Source organism: Marmota flaviventris, chromosome 3 (assembly GCF_047511675.1).
Source record: "Marmota flaviventris isolate mMarFla1 chromosome 3, mMarFla1.hap1, whole genome shotgun sequence".
In the NCBI taxonomy this organism is placed as follows: domain Eukaryota; kingdom Metazoa; phylum Chordata; class Mammalia; order Rodentia; family Sciuridae; genus Marmota; species Marmota flaviventris.
The window spans coordinates 15,580,262-15,600,011 of record NC_092500.1 but is presented as its reverse complement, the minus strand read 5'-3'; positions in this window follow the sequence as shown (position 1 = coordinate 15,600,011).

Here is a 19,750-nt window from a genome sequence, read left to right as displayed (position 1 = left end):
GAAAGAAAGCTCACTGAGGGGAGCCCAGCTTCACCATTTTTCCCCTTAGTTTGTCAGCATGGGCTGTCATACCAGAATATCACAAATGGAGAAGCTTAAACAACAGAATGTGTCTGCTTACTATTGTTCAGGCTCAAAGACCAAGATGCTGACATCAGCAGTCTGGCTGTCTAGTGAGGCTCTTCCTGGCCGCTGCCAGCCACCTCTCCACTGCATCTTCACAGAGCCTTTTCCTGGTGCACACTCAAGCACGCGGAGGGCCCTCCCTGCCCCGACCCACCCCAGTACTGGATTGAACCCAGGCCACTTGGTAGAGAGGTAGAGCTACATGCCCAGCCCTTATTATCTTTTATTTTGAGACAGAGTCTTGATAAATTGCCAAGGCTAACCTAGAACATGTAATCCTCCTGCCTCAGGCTCCTGAGTCACTGAGTTACAGGTGTGTGCCACTGTGCCCAGAGGATTCTCCTACCGGTCCTATTGACTTAGGGTCTCACTCTTTTAACTCCATTTATCCTTAATTAGTTCCTTAAAGGTCCTGTTTCTCCAAGTACAGTCACTGGGGATTAGGGCTTCAATATGAATTTTGAGGAAACATAGATGAATCCATTATACCCCTCAAGACATTTCCCAATTCATAAAAACACAGACTAAACTGTTGACAGGACCTTTTTAAAAATTTGTTTTATTTGTTCTAATTAGTTTTACATGATAGTAGAATGCATTTTGTCACATTGTACACACATGGAGCATAACTTCTCATTTCTCTGGCTGTACCTGATTCAGAGTCACACCAGTAGGGTAACCATACATGTATATAGGGTAGATATATACATGTATGGTTATATATCTGTCTGTCTCATTGTACCATCCTTCAGCCCCACCTCACCTTCACTCCCCTCTGCAAATGAACAATACCTTTTAAAGATGAACATATTCATCGTTCCATTTGTAGGTATGAGCCCAGCAGAAATATGTGTTTTCATCAGTCAGTGTGCACAAAAGAATGTTTCTAGCAGCATTATTTGTGTTACTCTGCTTTTGGAAAGAACCCCTTTCCATTAACAATAGAATAAATTGTGGTATATCAATACAATGGAATATTACACTGTGATGAAAATGAATTATGCTACATACAATATTGTAGATAATCTAGCAAATATAGTATTGAGAAAAAAGTCAAGAGAATACATACTATATTGATTCCTTTTAAGTTCAAAAATGGACAAAATTAACATATAAGAAGCCATGAATAAATAGCTTTCTGTGCAGAATGGACTGATGACTGAGAGGATACAAGAGGGACTTCTAGAGTACTGATAATATCTTTTTGTTTTGTTTTTTTAATCAGAGTATTGATCACATGTGTTCCTCATCTTATGAAAATGCATTAAGTTGAGTACACTCAGGATTTTTCACTTTTCTCAATTTAGGCAACTAAATGGTTAAGAATACTCATTCTAAACCTGTGCTTTAGTCTTTTCATTTCACAAATGTGTTGTCCCAAATATAACATGCTGATATTGTTCCCTTGGTTTTCCATCTTCAGAATAGCAGGATAATAGTACCAATACCTCAGGCCTTTTTAAGTTCAAGGGCTCAGCTCAGTGCCCAGCACAGCGGGCATTAGAGGATGCCCGTGGTTTTTTGTTGATAGCAGTAATCATCTCCTACGGCTTACTAACAGGACTGCTCGTGAGCCCTCTTCATCAGGCCAGAGTTCCAGCAGGCAAACCCAAGTTCCTTTGGAGGAGGGAGTTTGGAAACTAGGAGCAGAGGCAGAAGCCACAGGGCTTTGCAGATGCTCTCTGGGGAAACCTCCCTGCTTAGCAGTGCGGGGAGGAAGAGGGTGGTGGAATTAGAGAGCACACTTCCCTGGAACAACCATTTACCACTGACATCAAAGGAGGCCTGCTGTGGGCCCACAGAATCAGTTCTCAAAACGCTTCCATGTGGGGAGAGTTGAGGAAAGGGTTTTAAAATACAAAGTCCTTGATTGGGTGCTACATAATGGGATAGTTTTCAGCTGCTTCAGAGTGTTTGGGGTAACACCTTTATTTGCAGTAATGAGTCATATGAGAGGGAACACATCAGGGCTGGTGGCTGGGCCCATCCATTCTCGCCCTCTGAGTAAGAGAGAAGCCAGTTTCTGAGAGACCTGTAAATAATTCCTTTGTAAAACGGATGGTCAAAAAAGTGACTGTAAAAGTAGCACCTCTTTACTGTCCATATTTACTCCATATGTGTCGTAGGAATAGTGCATTTCATTTGTTGACTGAAAGTTGAGTTTTTACTGCCCCAGCCCACAGTGCCAAGGTTGGTGGGATGTTGAAGTCACCTTTTGAGGAGGTTTCAAATGGGGTGGGGGAGCTCCTAAAAGTTTGTTACCTAAGTGGAGCTACCAGTTTGATTTTAGACATGGGCCCCAGAAGTAATTAAATGAAATTTGTGTTCAGGCTATCTTGGCAGAAAATTTCAGTATGACCTGGAAATCACATTTGCTTTCACAAGTCTCACGTCTCACACCAGGTCGAAAGTTAAAGTATTTTTCCAGTCCAGGTAATAACCGTGGTTCCATGCATAATAAAGTTTAAGTCTACTTTACTCCCAACTGTCCACATTCATGGAAGCACAGAAAGGTGTGAGTAAATTAAAGCAGATGATGGGCCCCAAATCCTTTGTACTGGATGTTGGGATGGAGTTTGCACTCACACTTTTAATGGAACTTATGTGGCAGGTTGGTGGATTTGCCATCCTTCAAATAGTGACTCCTGTGAACACTTCGTTTGAAGAGACTGGGATAAAAATGACCTTTATGGTTAAGTGATGGTGACAGATCTCTGGAAAGGTGGGACAGGCTGATAGCTGGGATGCTTGTAGACCAGTGGTTCTCAAAGTGTGGTCCCTGGGCCAGAAGCAGCAGCATCACCTGCAATGTTTTGGGTCTCCTCCCCAAACTTACCAAGAAACTGCAGGTGGACCCCAGCAATCTTGTTTTAAAAAGCCCTTCAGGGGACTCCAGTGCAGCCTAAACTTTGAGATGCAGGGTTATGAGCTAGAAGAGCTTTGAGTCCCACCCTCACAGCCAGCCTTTGGGGCCTTAGGGTACCAAAGTGACCCCCTGGAAACTGGCTCCCTGCTCTTTTTCCCTTTTTTGCTGGGCACAACTTCCCCTTAAGCTGTATTGGACTCTCCCACCCTCGCATGCCTCATTTCACCCTCGAGCAAGGGCCTAAAAGGCCTTTGTCAGTCTGCCCAGTCCCTCCTCTGCTGGTGGAGGCCTGTGCGCAGGGCATTGGCATGGAGCCAGATCCACATAGGTTCATTCCTCTGCGGCAGCCCGGCGTGGGCTCCTCCCTTGTGCTGTCTGGTTTCTGACTCTCCGGACTCGAGGTTTCCACCTTCTTCTTCTGCAGCCTCCTTTCCACTCCCTGCCAGACCTGCTCACCATCCCACAAAGCCATCCCACGTCAAAGGTGGCCTTTCTGAATGAATGCTCAGAAGTCCAGTTTCTGTCCCCTTTTCCCTGATACCTTCAGTCCACTGCCCACATCCTCTAAAGGCTGCCACAGCACCACTTCTCCTAATGGGAAGCACTCCCCCGGGGCCTCTCAGACCCTTCCAGGTGGCTGACACTGCAAGGGTAGGGGAGCCTCAGCATGGCTGACCTTAAACCCTGCCCCAAGAATGAATGGCAGTGGTATTAGCATCAAGGAGAGAGCCTGGCCACAGGGCCAACTTATGCTCTGTGTGAATGGAAGAACAGAGAGGTTGAGTCCTGCACTAAGGAAACTGTTGAGGTGTAAGACTAGTACCTACCCATAGGCTTGCTAAGACCAGTAAATGAGTTAATTTAGATGCAACATTCAGAACAGTCCCTGCCCTGTGTTAAACGGTGAAGACTGGCTAACCTCTCTGTATAAATGTCAAACTAGAACAGAGTTTGGCAGTTGGCACTGGATGATTCTTTGCTGTGGGGCTGTCTGTCCTGTGCATCGAAGGATGTTAGCAACACCACTGGTCTCAACCCACTAGCTGCCAGTAGCCCTGCCTTCATTTTGACAATCAAAAACGTGTCCAGACATTACCAGATATTCCCTTGGGGACAAAATCCCCACTCCCAGTGAACAAGGTGATGTGTATGAACATGGTTTATCTTACAAAGCAGTTGCAAACAGTTTCAAAAGTGTGTTATGCAGATTTGTCCATGAGAAACTGATGGCTGATCCTCTTCTGGATAATGGAGTAACCATACTGACAAATGTTCACAGGAACTCGGAGCCCTTGCTTGTCCTTCGGTGGACCTGTTGTAATGATGTCAGATAAAACAGATCAATCCTTGTTGGTCATAATGTTTTCATTCCTAGGTACAATGAAATTTTATATATTTGATGAGAAATTTGCAGACAAAAGTAAGATTAGTTATCTCCATTTTTATGCACATTTTTCCTCAACCTGATTCTGTTCTAGATCTCATCTACCTTCTGTTTTTATCAAAGATGTAGGGGGAATTTTCATCATTCACCACATCAGCCCTCAGCTTTGCCTCTGCCTTCCTGCCACATGACAGGGACTGTTCAACTGCCAGTCTGTCCCAACACCCAAAGCCCTGCCTCCCCCTGGAGTGGCCTTGGGGGAGTGAATGATGCCCTAATCCTGAGAGAGCCCTCTCCTAAGCTGCTGACTTACTGCTTGCACTGTAAGACGATAGACTAGGACTGGGTCCTCAGATCAGAATTCTCAGTGTCAGCAGCTGTGCCCTCCTCATGTCTCTGGGTCTTGCATGTCTCATGTCGTCTTCAGTCTGTCAAGACCTAAAACATCAATGTCAGTCCAGAAAATGAAACAGGAACCTGTTAGCAACTTACTATCTGCTTTTCCAGCAGAGAAAGTTATTTTAATCAACTTTGAGATGTTACACGCATTGAGGAGTGACTGTAGAGATTATGAGATGGGCATAGTTCTGACAGTACAGATGTAGTAGGATCTTTTCTTTTAAAATAAAGTCACAGAGGGAGAATACACATACATGGTCTTCCATTCGTTATCTTGAGTCCCCTTGATGGCTCCTGAACCTTCATCACAGTCCTCCATGCTAAGCCAGAGTTTGCTCTCAGATCTTGAACATCAGGCCAGGACAGCCATAGCCCAATCAGATGGGAGGCAGGAGCATGCTGTGGTCAAGAGCAGGGACTCAGCCAGCAGACTGCCTGTTTTCCTGTCCTGGCTCCACTCCCTCCTAGCTTAAATGGTCTTGTGCAAATTATTTTACCTCAGTTTCCACCTTTGTAAAACTGAGACAATAGTAATAGTAGTACTTACTCATAGGGCTGAGTTAATTGTGTGAGCTGTATAATAAGTGCTCAATAAATACCAAATATCACTACGATGGATTGGAAGTGGCTTCCTCAGGAAACCCATTTGACAGCCCTCCAGCTGGCAATTGCATTTCTTCTCTTAATTTTGATTCAGCTCTATTTTTTTAAACCTAAATGGGGTGACCTATCATACAGCTGGGTTTTATCCTTGGAGTGGTCAGTTTAACTTTTTTCCCCCAAAAACTCCCAAATGTGTGCCTTTGGTTACAGTGGACACAGGTCAAAGGGTGTGGCTGAATGAAAGGAAAGCCTTTTCCACACTCAGAGACAAACAGCTTGAAGTATTACTGTAATGCTGGATTAGAAGTGCAGTCTTCCTGTGGGAGAGAAATTCAAGATGGGCCTCAGAAGACCTGTCAGTCTTCCCACCCAGCATCCCCTCTACCACTGCATGTTACCAGATATTCAGATGTGTCGTCCACATATGTTATGTAATGTATGCATTGAATTCAGCATCAGTGTTCCCTGCGCAAGAATCTGATGACCTGTGTAAGAAAGAATTTGTGTATGGAGGAATCTGGCTTATGTGCAAAGGAAAAAGTCTCCCCTGGAAAAACGCAGGCCTTACACATTTAGCAGACCCTCGTGTCCACAGAAACGGTCATTGGCAATTAGGCAACTGCTGAGAGATCAGAGGCAAGACCCGCACATGAAACAGAGGCGGCGCGGGAAGATCACCGCCTTCTATCTCTGAGTTATGGCGGCTGAGCTTGCCTCCCCCTGTGTCCAATCTGCTTTGAGCTTTTCCTGCTGTGGACAGAGGCCCCGGGGACTTTTACACACCCCAGTTTTCATGCATCTTACTGATCCTTTTTTCACATGAATGAAAAACGCCTTTGATTTTTGAATACTCACGTCTGTTTTGTGTAACACTTAACTGATGTGCCAGATCATTCTGTACCTTAAAGGGGGTCTTGCACTGGGTTATTAAAATCAGTCCTTCTGTGAAGAGTCACTTTGCTCACTTAAAGGATAACTGCCCAGCCTCTCTTAATGGCGCTCATCTCTTTAAACCTGGATTAGGAAGGAAAGGAGCAACCAGAGCAGCAGTTGGAACCCAGCCAGAGCCCATGGATGAGGTGGGTTCAGCCACAAAAGGGACTTCAAAGAAACAGTATTATCTGCCGATCAGCTGATCTGAGCCCTCAGCCTTCCAGCCCTGCTCTTCTTTGGGAAATTCTGGCTTCATGTGATTCATTCCAGTTAGAACTGTGCTAAGCCAGTAGAGACCTGGAACCAGTGATTCTAGTACATTTGTTCAGCTGGTAGAGAGCCTTGTTCCATTATCTAAGGAGTTCTCCATCTCTGGAGAGGCCCAGGAGAAACCACACCATTGATCAGCTCAGCCCATGTTGTTTCTTCCAGATAGGGGGGCGCTCTACTAGGTCCTAGGTCTGCTATACTAAGTTAGATGATGTCCCTCCCTCAGGATGCTCAGCACTGGGAGAGGAAACAAGCTACAAGAGAAAGGAGACAGCCATTCACTTATAAAATTTTGGCAAATGCAACCATATGCTCAGCATTAGAAAAGAAAAGAAAGGGTAGTGTTGAAACAACCCACTTTTACTTTGTCCCTCTCGGTCAAGTCTGCCCTCTGGGCTCCCTGTGCCTCATGCCGCACAAGCATCTCTGCTGTGGTATAATTCTCTAGAGTTAAAGCAATTGTAGGTGAGTTTTTTGGTTTTTTTTTTTTTTTTTAATTTATACCTTAGAGACCTGGAATTTAAGGAACTATCCCATTGGGTGCTCAGCCAAATGGCCAGCTATTCCAATGCTGAGCCGCAGTTTTAAGTTGTTTTCAAGGATGTTTTGACTTTGTGGGTTTTCACTTTAAATGTTTTCAGAGATGACTACAGACACTAACAGTGAGACCAGATTCTTTGATCCTGCAACAGGAGGGACAGCAGCAGGTGCCATCATAGAGTGGGAGTTCCTGAGCAGTCAGGGCACATTTCCCAGAGGGGACGGAGGGGAGGAGAAGAAAGGATAGAGACAGTGGGGAAGTAGACTTGATAGGAAGATGTGGGGGATCAAGGGGGACCTCTGAAGTTACAACTTGGTCAGCCAAGCGTCTGGTGAACCATTCAGATGAGGAGCCACTGGCAGAGCCACTGGGCGGTCTGGTGCCTGCCAGTGCCCACGTCAGCAACCCAAACAGAGAGGAAAGGCAGGGGCTGCAAAGCAGACTTGGAAGTTACTGGTGATTGAGGACATAGGAACCACACACACACACACACACACACCAGAGGGAAGAAGGCCAGATATGGGGTGTGCATGGAGAGAACCTTCCAAGCCATCCAAGAAGGAGCAGTGAAAGAAAGCAGAAAATAGCAGAGTGCAGGAAAAGCAAGGCACCTGGTGGAGCCCCAAGGGCTGCAAGAGCAGATTCAAGAGCAGGAAGGGACTGGGGCCTCAGGGGCTGCAGGGTGAGTAGAAGGGAGCTCCCAGTCTCCCTCCTACACGGTGGCCTTAACAGCGGGATGAGTCACCTACAAAACACAGCTGGCCCTTGGAGACCTTCTGGGGGATAATTTTAGCAGAATTCCCTTCCCAGAATTCTCTCCCCATCAGCCTCCCTGAGACCCCACATTAGACTCTCAAGGGCAAGTGACCAAGAGGACACATTACTTAACACCTGATTAGTAGCAACACAGAGACTACCTGGCCTGTGGTCTCAGGTGCCTGAGAACAGGCAGGAAGGGTGAGGGCAGCAGAGAGGGAAGGTAAGCAGACCCTGGGGGAGGGGTGTGAGGACATGATTCCTCTCCACAACTTTCAGCTTTGTGTTTGGCCAAGTTGACCAACCCTGCTGGAGGGGAAACTTCAGCCCACTGAGCAGCTACTTAGAGACACTTAGTCCCTTATAAGTCAGCCCCTACCAGACCCTTCTAGGGAGGTGCATGCAACCCCATTCTGCTCCCTCCTAGCCTAGGGAGAGGGTCTTAATTTTTTAATTTCTCCATATTTTCAAGAAATGTAAAATCAACTTTGAGCTAAGAGCCTCTCATATGTTCACTATGAGGGAATGTTTTATAACAGTTATGAATCCCTTGCTTGACTTATGGAGGGCCTGGGATGGGCATCTTGTTTACTCACACTGCAACCTTGAGAGGTGTGTGTAATCATCTCAGCTTTTTTGTTTTTGTTTTTGTTTATTTATTTGTTCAGTTTTGGTATTAGGGATTGAACCCTAATGCCCAGCTGTCCAAGAAGGAGCAGCAAAAGAAAGCAGAAAATAGCAGAATCCAGGAACAGCAAAGGAAGAAGAGTTTCAAAGTAGAAGGGAGATTGAGTCAGATGCTGTGGAGGCCTGTAAGACACCTGTTGGACCTTATAGGGGCACTTAACCCCTGAGATACATCCCCAGCCTTTTTTATTTTTTATTTTCAAACAGGTCTTGCTAACTTGCTGAGGCTGGCCTCCAACTTGACATCCTCCTGCCTCAGCCTTCCAAATGGCTGGCATTACAGATGTATGCCACCACGCCTGGCTCTCTTCTCAGCTTTGTGAGATTGGGCTATCCCACAGCAGGGGATCCTTTAACTAGAGAACTCTACACAAAGCTTGTGTCACTGTGGACTGATTACACATAAGCACAAATAAAGAAATTCCAATGATTCATAATCCCAGCACCCACAAATCCCAATCATTAACAGCTTTACTCTAAAGAAAGACAGTTGGATTCCTACCTCACAATACTGAAAGCTAAGTTGCACTTTTAGGGAGGAAAAACTTACTTTCTCAATTAAAAAATAAAATAGTGGTTGGATGGTAGATGGGAAGGAAAATAGACTTACATTCATATATATAGTCATATATATACACACACACACACACACACAAATTCACGTATACAGCCAATCCTCTGTATTCTGTGTCCCACATTCAGATACAAGTAACCGAGGACTAAAATATTTGAAAAAAATAATTTTATCCATACTGAACATTTACACACTTTTTGTTATTTTCCTAAACAATATTGTATAGCAACTATTTAGATGGCATTTATATTATAATAGGGTATTAGTAATCTAGAGATGATTTAAAGTACACAGAAAGATATATGAAGGTTATATGAAAATATTATGCCATTATATATAAGGCCCTTGAGCCGTGTATGTAATGGTGTCCCCGGGAGGTCCTGGAAGGGATCCTCCATGGATCCTAAGAGAAAACTGTACTGAATTTGAGTGACCTCTGAGTTCTTAAGGAGTTGCTGTCCAATCAGGAGTTGGAGGGGACAGGTCCATACCCAGTAGCTCACGGTAGCACTAATGTTCACTCTCTTTGTTCATTTATTCAGTATTAATTGGGGGTCTTTATGCCAGGCACCATGATTACTGAGGTAGGTAGATAGGGCCACTGTCCTTGGAGGAGCTTGCATTTGAATTGGGGGTAGGAGTGTGAGGTGGAGTGGGGGAGCTCAGCAAGCGTGTGAGGTCCTGCACGCACCTTCCTACTCTAGAAGGAAGAAGGACTCTCCAGGGGTAGGACTTTGACAAATGCCCACACACATGCAAGGTGGGCAGAGGAAAGCAGAGCAACCAGTCACAGGGTAAGAGGTCAGAGAAGGAGGCATCAAAGAAGGTGGTCAGCGGGGCTGATACTGTGGAGGGTCTGAGGGGAAGGCCTTGGAGTTGGCACCTTTGTCAGCCCGGTCCCAGGCAGCTGAGTCCGAATCTGGCAGCCCTGGGCTGCAGCAGGAGGGCGGGAGGGGAGCAGCAGCTCAGCATAGACTTAGAGTAGCTGAAGGGAAGAAAGCACAGGAGGAGCTGCTGGGCCAAGGGAGGTTTGGTTTTTATGTTTTTAAATGGAAATATGTGAACAGTGCCTTGGTTTTAAAGAACACATCAATAGAAAGTATAGGCTGAGTATCCAGGAATGGTGGGAACAGAAATGGGATGAGTTTCCCATCTTCTGGAGGAGGTTGCAGGGATGTGTGTGTGGCAGAGGATCAGTGTCCACCAAGGAGTGGACACTCATGTCTTTGAGGGAGAAGGAACTTAGTCAGGTACAGAAAAGCCCCTGGATGGAGAGAAACAGTTAAGAATGGAATAAGGGAAGGAGAATAGGGAGGAACTTAGGAAGAGAACATTCCTTTATTTCTTTTTTGTTCACTTTATGTTCCTTTACTTCGTTTATCTACTTTTGCAATAATCTTTACCATCGAGCATGCATAACTTTATAATGTAAAATATTTCACAAATATAAAAATGAAACAAATTGGTGTCCCAGAGTTCTTTCTGTACATGGTTATACAAATGTGTGCGTACTCTGTCTTTGATACTCACACACACATACGTGATCTCTTTTTGAACTTTGATTATGGAAAATTTAAAATATTTACAAGACTAGAGAGCAGTAAAATGGACACCCATGCACCCATCACCTGGTTTCAACAATTATCAACTCATTGCTAAACTTGTACCTCTTACACCACCCACTTTCCCCTCCTAGATCATTTTGAAATTGATTCCTAGATACAGACATATCATTTCATCCTTAAAGAGATATATATATCTTTATGGGATTGAACTCAGGGGTGCTCAACCTCTGAGCCACATCCCAGCCCAATTTTGTATTTTATTTAGAGACAGGGTCTCACTGAGTTGCTTAGTGCCTCGCCATTGCTGAGGCTGGCTTTGAGCTCATGATTCTCCTGCCTCAGCCTCCCAAGCCACTAGAATTGCAGGTGTGCGCCACCATGCCCAGCTCACCCATAAATATTTTAGTATGTAGCACTAAAAAAGGCCCTTTTAAAAAAAACCATAGAGTCATTGTCACATTTAGTGCAGGTTGAGTCTCCCTTATCCAAAATGCTTCACACTAAAAGTACTTCAGATTTTGGAGTTTTTCATATTTTGGAATATTTACATAGATTTTATTAGTTGAACATCCCTAATCTGAAAGTCTGAAATCTGAAATGTTACAAACCCCAAGCCTTTTTGAGTGTCATGTCAGCACTCAAAAAGATTTGGATTTCAGATCTTCACTGAAGGCTGCTCAGACTGTAACAATTAACAAAGTCTCTCACTATCATCAAAGATCCAGTATGTGTTCAGATTTTCCAGTTGTCTCATAAATATATTTTCCAGATGTTTGCACTGCAATCCAAATAATTCACATCAGTGAAGATGTTTTTTTTAAATCCTGTGATCCATCCTGGTCTCTCTTATCTCCAGGGTTCCCAGCTCCTTATTTTATTTGCAATTTATTTGTTGAGGAAATTAGATCATTTGTCATACAGTTCTCTTTAATCCATGCTCTGCTGATTGCATTTCTTTAATATGGTCTGACACACTTTTCTGTGCTCTGTATTTTCCGTAAGTCAGTAGTTAGATCTAAAGATTCAATTAGATTTAAGTTTGCTTTTGTGGGTAAGACAGATGGTTGTGCTATTCTATCAGGAGACACATACATCTTGTCCTCTTTTAAATATATATTTTTATTTTAATTGACACAGTAATTGTACATTTTATGTGGAGCAGTGTGACATTTTAATACATGTATATAATGTGTAATCATCAGATTAGAGTAATTGGCACATCTGTCAACTTAGACATCATTTTTTTGTGTTGATAGCATGTAGATCATTTCCTTTGCTGTGCAGGAAAGGAAATTTTTAAATTTTTTCTTTTGTTGCCTGAGCTTTGGGAATCATATCTAAAGAGTATTCTCACAGACCAGTGTCCTGAAGCATTTCCTCTATGTTGTCTTCTAACAGTTCCATGGTTTGGGGTTTGTCTCTCTTTTTGTGATGTCAGCAGCCATTGACGTGCAATGCACTATACTTCCTAATTCAGAATTCTCTATATAGCTATTTTGAATATAGAATTAATCATTGTCAACCATGGTTATCCTATGGTGCTATAGTTATTCCAGCTGCCTGCCTGTACCCTTTAACTATCATCTCTCTATCCTTCCTTCCTCCTCACCCTTTTCAGGCTCTGGTAACCACTATTCTGCTCTCTACTTTTATGATACCAACTTTTTAGCTTCCGCCCATAAGTGAAAACAGGCAGTACTTGTCTTTCTATGCCTGACTTATTTCACTTACCATAATATTCTCCATTCCACCCATGTTGCTGCTAATGACAAAAATTCATTTTTATGACTGAATAATATTCCATCGTGTATGTATACCACATTTATATTTATTTATCCATTTATCCATAGGTACCTGCATTGATCCCATTTCTTGGCTACTCTGAGTAGCACTTCAGAAAACATTCAAGAGCAAATGTCTCTCCAACATACTGATTTGAATTTCTTTGGATACATGCCCAATGTGGGATTGCTGAATTGAGTAATAATACTATTCTAGTTTTTTGAAGAACCTCCATACTGTTTTTGATATGGCTATACTATTTTACATCCCCACCAACAGTGCATGAGAGTTACCCTTTCTCCACAGCCATGCCAGCTTTTGTTATTTTTGTGTTTTTCATAATAATAATTCTAACTGGGACAAAATGATATTTTATTGTGATTTTTTATTTTCTTTTCCCTGATGATTAGTGATGTGGAGCATTTTCGTGTATTCATTTTCCATTTGAATATCCTCTTTCGAGAAATGTCTGTTCAGGCCATTAGCCCATTTTTCAATAGGATTATTGTTCTTTCACTGTTGAGTTCCTTATAAATTTTGGAAATTAGACTTTCATCAAATAAATAGCTTGCAGATATTTCCTGCATTTGTAGGTTATCTCTTTACCCTGTTGATTGTTTCCTTTGCTGTGCAGAAGATTTTTAGTTTGGTGTAATCCCATTTTTTTCTTTTGTTGCCTGAGCTTTGGGGATCATACCAAAAAGAGTATTCACACAGACCAAATGTCCTGAAGCATTTCCTCTATGTTGTCTTCTAACAGTTCCACGGTTTGGGGTTTGTCTCTCTTTTTGTGATGTCAGCAACCATTGACGTGCAATGCACTGTACTCCCAATTTAGTAGAGGCTGGAAAATGATGATATTCTGGTTCTATCACTTATATTTCTTTTGTTATCCAGGATATACTTGTTTAAAGAAGCCTCCCTTCATCAACTTTTGGTTATGCAGAGATATCTTTCATCTAGTAAAGGCCAGGTGCATGTTTGATTTTTTTCCTCTACTTACCTTTTGTCAGAGTTCTGACACAACCATTTCAGCAAGAAGCCAAACAAATTTCCTTTTTATGAGAAATGATATTTCAAGATCAAAATCCATATGTTAGGGATGCTCATTACTGCTGCATAGGTGATTGCTTGTAACCCTTTTTTGATACTTAAAGCTAAGAAACATAGTAGAGGATAGATATATAGATAGGTAGGCAGCTAGGTAGGATGAAAGAAAGAGAAAGAACAAGTTATGATTTGAATGTGTTCCCTCCAGATTTTGGATGTTGCTAATGTGATAATTAAGAGATGGGTCCTTTAGGGGGTAAAGAAGCTGTGAGGTCTGCTCCCTCATGAACGGAGCTTTTCATGAGCTTGCCATTCTACTTTTTGCTGTGCGAGGGTGCAACACGACAAATATGCTAGTGCCCGGACCCTGGACATTTCAAGTTCCAAAACTGAGAAATAAATTTCTGTTCTTTATAAATAACTCAGTTTCAGGTATTCTGTTGTAGCAGCACAGACTAGAATGGATGGGTGGATAGATAGATAGATAGATGATAGATAGATAGATAGATAGATAGATAGATAATATGTAGATTATAGATAGGTGATAGCCACAGATGGAAAGACTAAATCATGAGTTCCTACCAATATTTTCCACTCCAGTTTAGGCCAAAAGGTTTTCTTAACAGCATCAATCTTGAAAGCAATCAATCAAAATTTCCCCATTCTCTGAATTAAAACTCCTAGTTCCCAGTTCTCAACACCAACATAGTTTCTCATTTGCTATACCAACATAGGAACAACCAAAGAGTAGGAACAAGCCAGATAGTGGGCTGTGTCCCACAGGCTAGGGACACAGCCCACTAGTACACTGAGGTTTAACCATGAGGTTGTAGAATGCTTTCCTTCCCCACCCAGATCACCACTCACAGGGCCCAGGGTAACTGGATTGTGGCTGACAGAGCTGCAAGCCACACTCTCTGATAAGGGGTACCTAGGGAAGCCCAAAGTCGAGAGAGTAGGAAAAGACAGAACACTGGAGGAATTTGACTTCTCTGACACCTCCTTAGACACAGCCCAAGGCCTAACCAGATTAATAAAATCCTCACACTAAAGATCCATTTCCTATTACCCAGTACAACATGTCCAGCTATAAACAAAAAAAAAAAAAAACAACTACCAGATTCTTTAGGAACAAGAAAAAAACACAGTCTGAAAAGATAAAGCAAGCATCAGAATCAGACTCAGGTATGACACAGACGTCAGAGTATCAGACAGGAAATTCAAAATAAATATGATTAATATGTTAAGAATTCTAATGGTGGGTGCTGGGGCTCAGTGGTAGAGCGCTTGCCTAGCATGTATGACGCACTGGGTTCAATTCTCAGCCCACATATAAATAAATAAAGGTCCATCAACAACTAATAAAATATTTTTTAAAAAATTCTAATGGAAAAGTAGACAAAAGCATGAGAACAAATGAGTAACATAAGAGGATAGAGGTGAAATTTCTTAAGAAATAATCAAATGCTTAAGATCAAAAACAAATTAATATAAATGAAAAATGCCTTCCACAGTTTCATAGTTAAATTAATACAGCTGAGGAAAGAATCAGTGAGCTTGAAGCCATCTTATTGATCTATATCAATAGAAACTTCCCAAACAGAAATGAAGAGAAAAGAAAGAAAAAGAAAGGGAGAACTTCTAAGAATTCTGGAACAATTTTCACATTTTCAAAATATATAATATAATTGGAAATCAAAGGAAGAAAGAGCAGAGAAAAACAATTATTTGAAGTGACAATAGCCAAAACTTTTTAAAGCTGAATACAGACACCAAACCTCAGACCCAGGAAGCTCGAAGAATATCAAGTATAAATATCAAAACCTGTACCCAGGCCTATAATACTCAAACTGCAGAAAACCAAAGACAGAGAAAGAATCTTGCAAGACTCCAGAAGGGGAGGAGAATCCGTAAGGAAACAAAGAAAAAATTTACAGTAGCCCTTCTCAGAAATGACGCCAACAAGAAGAAAATGGAATGGGATATTTCAGGTGTTGAAAGAAAGAAGCTACCAATCTCGACTTCTGTATCCAACAAAAGTGCTCTTCAGGAGTGGAGAAAAAATAAGGCTTCCTCAGACAAACAAAATCTAAGGGAATTCATTGCCAGCCAACCTGCAGGGTTAAAGGACCTCCTTCAGGAGGGAGGAAATGACACAGGTCAGGAACTTGCACTACATAAAGGAAGGAAGAGAATTAGATCAGGAGAAAAAAAAAAAGGAAGGTAAAATAAAATCTTTTATTTTTCTTAACTGATCTAAAATTTTGTTAAAGTAATAATAATTTGTTAAGTGATTATATGGACAGTGAAATAATGGCAGCAATGACATAAGTGATGAGAGAGAGATTGGGACTGCTGTTGTAAGATGCCTCCACTACCCATTAAGTTATAGTGAAAGTAAACTTAGATTAGTTTAAAAATGTATTTCAGAAACTCTAGAACAACTAGTGAAACAATCTTTTAAAGAAGTATAGTTGATATCTAAGAGGCAATTAAATAGAATAATATAAAATGCTCAATTAACAGCATAGGAGACAGAAAAATAAGGGGAACAGACTAATAACAGGTGCAAAGAAAAGAACAAAGTTATAAACATGGTAGATATTAATCCAGCAATACTGATAACCATTTTTAATGTGAAATGTTTAAATAAACTATTAAAAGACAGGGAGAGTCAGAATGGATTTTTTTTAAAAAATAAAAAAAAGACCCAATATCAGCTGGATACAAGAAGCCTAGTTTAATATAAAGACCCAAAAAGGTTAAAAGTAAAGGATCTAGTCTTGGAACTGTCATTGTCTAGCTTTGTGGTCTTATATTTGTTAGATTGCCCTGATATCCTTAAAATAAACTTCGTATTTCTCCCTTAAGATACATCCAGTATTCCCTGCAATTCAGCAAGTCCAAACTAGTACTATCCAGGAAACTGCAGTCAGCACAGACAAGATAACAGGTGCAAATATACTATAAGAACAAAAAGAACAAATTCACTGGGCACGGTGGCACACACCTGTAATCCCAGCAGCTTGGGAGGCTAAGGCAAGAGGATCATGAGTTCAAAGCCAGCCTCAACAAAAAAGCAAGGCACTAAGCAACTCAGTGAGACCCTGTCTCTAAATAAAATACAAAAAAGGACTGGGGATGTGGCTCAGAGGTCAAGTGCCCCGAGTTCAGTCCCCAGAACAAAAAAACAAAACAAACAAACAAAAAAAAGGAAACAAATGCATATTGAGGGAGCCTTCCTCTGATTTTTGTGGAAAACAGTGAAAGTAGGACAGAAGCAAGGATAAGAGGTTGCTTATTGTTATAGGTAGAGCTACTAGGAAAAAAAATAGTAAAGAGATAGAGAAAAAGATGCTATTCTAGCACTAACCAAAAGAAAGCTATAATAACTATGAATTTCAGATAATTCTTCAGAACAAGGGAAAAAAAATACAAAATATCTTCATGTGTATGTACCTAAGAAGAGAATACATGTACCAAACACTAATATAAATGAAAGAAAAATAGAAAATCTAGGGTTTCAGCTAGAAAATTCGACATCTCTATTTCTGTAACTTATTGATCTGGCAGACAGTAAGTCAGTAATGATATAGTTGAACTGAACAGCTCTCTCAACCATCTTCATCGAATTGACATTTATAGAATATGCCATCCAACAACAGCAGGAGACAATTCTTCTCAAGCTCACGTGGAACAGTCATTCCAATAGGCACATTCTAAGCTGTATAAAGTACCTTAACAAAATACAGGATACATATGAGGAAACTGCAATACTCTGATAAAATAAATCATAAGAGACCTAAATAAATGGAGCACTATTCAATGTCCATGAATTGAAAAACTCAATATTGGTAAGATATAAAGTTTCCCAACTTGACATATAGTTTCAAGACAATCAAAATCAAAATCCCAGCAAGTTGTTTTCTGAATATTGCCAAAATGTTTCTGAAGTTTATACTAAAACTTTTTTTCTTTCTGAAAAAGAACTAAGTTGGAGGACTCAGCATCCAATTCTAAGACTTACTATAAAGCTATAATAATGAAGACAGCATGAAAACAATATGGGCAAGAATTGACACATTGATTAATGGAACATGTAATGGTTAATTTGAATTGTCAACTTCATTGAATTAAGAGATCCCGAGGATTAGGAGGATTATGGGTGTGTTGATGAGGGTGTGTCTAGGAATGATTAGCATGGGGAAATGGAGACCCTCCCTAGCATTGGCAGCACTGACCAATAGGATGATGGCTTGGATGGAATAAAAGTTGGAAGAACAAAGAGGCAGCAGCAGATGCAAGCTAGATTCTATTTTGAATGGGTCCTTGATGGATGCTGCGATAATCTAAGGATAGTCTGAGGATATTAGACTCTAACTTCTTCACTCTTCCAAAGCAGATTCTCCAGAAGCCTTTGGTTTTGGACTAGGGTAGTACCGTTGATCTGTCTTGATCTGGGACTTCAGCCTCTTGGACTGTGCAGCTACTGGTTCTTCCAGCTCTTCAGCCTGCAGACAGCCATTGTAGACTATCCAGCTTCTGGTATAATAAGCCAATCTAATTAGTACCCCCTTTTATAATTATACTTCCTGTTGATTCTGTGTCTCTAGAAAACCCTAATACAAACAGAATAGAGAAATCAGAATAGCTTTACACAAATGTCAATTTATCTTTGATAGAAAAGACATTTCACTGGGAAAATAATATTCTGTTCAAAAGGTACTAAAACAATTGGATATCCATATTTTTTAAAAAATGAACCTAAACATAGACCTTATACCTTTCACAAAAATTAATTCAAAATGAATCATAGATCTAATATAAAGTTCAAAACTAAAAAGTATTTAGAAGAAAAACAGAACACCTTAGTGACCTTAAATTTGGAAATGAGTTTTTAGAAACAACACCGAAATCATGATCCAAAAAAGAAAAATTAACAAGTTAGACTGTTTAAATTAAAAACTCTGCTCAGAGAAAGATAAGCCAGACTATAAGGAAAACACATATCTGTAAAGGACTTATGTTCAAAATGTACAAAGAACTCACAAGTTCCATCATAAGAAAACAACCCAACATAAAATGTACCAAAGATCTGAACACATACCTCGGCAAAGAAGAGTATACAAATGTCAAATAAGCATATAAAAAGATGCTTAAAAGCATTTGTCATCAGGAACTTTCAAATTGAAACAATGAGATATTACTATATACCTATGAATGGTTAAATAAAAGATAAATTAAATCTGGCAATACAAATTGCTGCTGAGGGTGGAAAGCTGCCGCAGTCTGGCTGGGCACAAAATCACGAGCCACTCACAGCCTTGTAGATTCAAACAGCAATTCTTTATTTCCGAACTCACACCGGCACTCTACAAACACGTTCTGGGGAAATCCACGTTCTGGGCCAAAATCACGTTCTGGGCAAAATCCCAAATACTCTCTGAATCCCGCAAGAACTCAAGGAGTGGGCACGCCTGAGGCAGCAGGATACACCCTATTCCCAGCAGGGTACACCTTAAACCTGGAACCACCCTGGTCCTTGAGCAAGGTCACCTTACATGCAATGTCACTGCAAATGACCTGGGTCAATATGGAGAGTCCTTCCTCTAAGCAACATTGGGTAGGCTAACAAAGAAATTGCCATGTGTCATTCCTACTTGGCAATGGCTCTCAGCAGAAAGCAATAGGAACTCTCATTCATTGCTAGTAGAATGCAAAGTGTACAGTCACTTTAGAAGACAGTGAGATGTTTTCTTACCAAGCTAAACATACTTTTATCATACAATCCAGAAATCAGGGTGATATGTATGTGCCCACCTTGTTTGAAAACATTAGCACAAAAATCTGCATCAGAATGTTTGCAGCAGTTTTATTCATAATTGTTAAAAAATTGGAAGTAACCAAAATGTCTTTCAATACATACATGGATAGTGAAACTATATTGTATTAAAAGCAATAAAAGGCAATGAGCTATCAAGCCACTAAAAGACATGGATAAATTTTGATTGTGTATTTCTACTTGAAAGAATCTGGAAAAGGCAAAAACTATTTTGGTTAAAAAAAAAGACATAGTGAAAACAGAGATGCAGTATTTGCAAGGAGTTTGTGGGTTATGAAGGAAGTTGAATAGGTGAAGTATAGGAGATTTTTTAAGATGCAGAAATTATTCCATATGGTACTATAAGAGTGAATATATGATATTATGACTCTG